This window comes from Rattus norvegicus, chromosome 4 (genome assembly GCF_036323735.1).
Source record: "Rattus norvegicus strain BN/NHsdMcwi chromosome 4, GRCr8, whole genome shotgun sequence".
Lineage (NCBI taxonomy): Eukaryota > Metazoa > Chordata > Mammalia > Rodentia > Muridae > Rattus > Rattus norvegicus.
The window spans coordinates 4,514,347-4,517,261 of NC_086022.1; the positions used below are offsets into that span (position 1 = coordinate 4,514,347).

Sequence of the window (2,915 nt, forward strand, 5' to 3'; positions counted from 1 at the left end):
ATTGTTCTTTGTCCTTCATTTTCTTTTTGACTTTTTTTTAGTTTTTCATATTTAAAAGTGGTTGTAAATATTTGCTTCATACATCTGTACATGTGTGCAAAAATGAGTACAGGTACTTGCAAAATGTAGGAGAGGGTACCCAATTTCCAGAGCTCGATTGACAAGTAGTAATGACCACCAAGTACTGGACACTGAACTTAGGTTCTCTACTAGAGACCAAGGAAAACCCATGAACCTTTTCTATGGGTCCTGATTTTAATTTTTGTTAAGGGTTTAGTTCTGTGTGCCTTTCTTATTCACGAAAACAACTTTGTCGAATTTGATACAAATAATTTTGTGTAAATATTCCTCTTTAATTAATTGGGATTCAAAAATTTGGACTGTATTTCCTATTGATTTTAGAAGATGATATCATACTGATATATACTATCAGAAAATCCTGCATGAAGTCACCATGACTGAAAATAGGAATAGAGAAGGCTTAAAAAATTGTACTTCATTAAAGGTTGACATGTCTACCATATCTCTCATTAAAGTAAGCTCATATGTGAGAAAAGATACTTCAAATCAATCAGTTGAGGATTTGCGTTATTCTTATACTATCAACTCAGCTCATTTACATTCTACCACTGTGAGCAAATACCCTCCCCAGGTGACTGCCATGTGGTTATTATCATTGTCTTTTTGAATTTTGCTGTACATATGGCTAGTTTGAAAAATTTGGAACTTAATAAGACTTGAATGGACTAAGAAAGGATCACCAGTGTTTCATTTGCTCAGTCCTTTTTTTTTTCCCTTGTAACACCTCGAACTGCCTTTATTTCAGTATGCATCCACATTTCAACATTTAGTGGTCCTGAACAGAGTGCAGAGCTTGTCAATGAGCCAGGAGCCAGGCCCACCTATCTGCAAACGATCTGTGAACATGGTGACACAGAGCTCCTCTGGGTCCCTGCCCAGGGTCTGAGGAGCAACACTGAAACCCGAGTTTGCAGAGTCAGGGCCTCATGCTCAAGCTGTCAGACTCCACTCCAGACCTGATGGGTGATCAGGGTGAATGAGAGCCCTGTTCAAACCTCTTCAACTTGTAAAAACAAAGAAATTATGGGAAAAGGAACCAACTCAGAACCATGTGCACCGAGGACTCTACACATGGCCTTTCTCTAGGCATATATCCAAAGACCCTGAGCGGTGGCCCATCTGAGTCACCCTGTGGCTGCTCTGTTCACCTCTAGACCTGAGCTCAAACCTCAAGAGCTGATGGTGGTGGCAGGGCCGCGGACCCAGAGCTCCCTTCCCATGCTGGTGGCAGGTGAACAAGTGTGGTCCAGAGCTAAGGAAGGGAGGCCAGGCTTTTTCAACCTCATCTGATGGCTTCTGGCCACAGCAAGTGTTGGGTGGTGATGGGCAACAAGGGACTTGAGGAGGGGAAAGCAGCACCCCTTGATAAAGATGGGGAGACTGAAAACTCTGAATTCCTCACCCGTGGCCAATTTCAGGGTAGGGGAGGTTACAATCTAAGCTTTGACCAAGGGTGGGAGTGGAGGAGTGGGGACCATGGCTTGGATGGGGCAATCACTTAGACTTAAGAAAGCATGGGTACAGCCAGAGCACCCCAAGCCTAGTGGTGGTCAGTCCCATGGCTGCTACCTGAAACCTCCCCATCTATTCTATGGGCTACCACACAGCTGTGGCAGAGGGCGGGGCAGGCAAAGGCATACCCAGGCCAAGTGCAAGCAGCAGGTCATTGTGTGAGACATGTCTGAACATAGTTGCGTTAGCAGTGCCCACCGCTCCCAAAGGAAACCGATTTCAACACACCTTATTGATCCCATAAGTTCAACCAGGCAGACAGTGGTTATACTCGACAGATGATGTTACACAGCACAACTTAGGTATTTCAAATGGACAAGAAGTTAGTATCAGAGCAGTGTCTCAGGATGAAGTTTAAGTGGGGCTTCCTCTCCAGTACTTTGAGTTCTACAGATGGATCTAGAAAATCCACTACTGTGGAAAATGAAGACTTGGGTTGGATGGGGAAGGGAGGCCCGGGCCTTGGTGACTAATGGCTGTAACTCTGTCCTTCTGGTGGCTGTGGCAGCTTCATGTTCTCTTTTGACATCATCAAGCGCCTCAGTTCCTGCAGGATGACTTTGATGCTGTGGCAATTCTGTCACTTTGCCAGCACTGCCATGGTTTGTGGATCCACCACTCCACTGGAACTGCTCACGCCGTTCATATTGACTCTTGTTACAAATCTCACAGACTGGGATGCTTCTGGATACTTGAGTGGCCCACACTCTATCTTAAGGCTGTATATTCGGTTTTCATAAATTGTTTGTAGAGGTCCAATTATCATGCCTGTCCATCTTGTGAGTGTCATGTCCTCATCGTCCTCCAGACCCTAGCTAACTGTGCTTTCGCCTACTCCTTTCTGGCCTTCTTCCAGCTCTTCCAACAGTTGGAAATCTCGAAGGACTTTTACTCCCGAGCCTGTGGTGGCTGCCATCTTGCGTCGCTATCGCTCGAAGTCAGTCCTTCCTTTCTTCCTCTACCCCTAGGTCCCTAGCTCCTTCCCTCTCTCTCTCTCTCTTTTTACCAAAGGGTCTCATAAACCCCAGACTTGCTTGAAGCTCACTATGTATCCAGTGATGACTTTGAATGTCTAATATTCATCAATAAATTATAGATACGAACAACCATGCCTGATCTTGTACAGTTTTGGAACTCAGCCAAGGCTGTCTTCCATACTGGCATGTAGCCTGTCAAATGAGCAACTTACCAAATCTCTTCCTGTTTCTTCCTTGTTCCCTTCCTTCCTTCCTTCCTTCCTTCCTTCCTTCCTTCCTTTCTTCTTTCCTTCGTTCCTTCCTTCCATGCTTTCTTCCTTCCCTTCTTTTATTTTCCTTCTGTTC

The 2,915-nt window shown here is 44.9% G+C and overlaps 1 pseudogene; it reads right to left on the reverse strand.

Moving 5' to 3' along the window:
• Nucleotides 1-2,062: 2,062 nt before the first annotated feature.
• Ube2v1-ps23 (ubiquitin conjugating enzyme E2 V1, pseudogene 23) lies at nucleotides 2,063-2,525 on the reverse strand (annotated as a pseudogene).
• Between the last annotated feature and the right edge of the window lie 390 nt (nucleotides 2,526-2,915).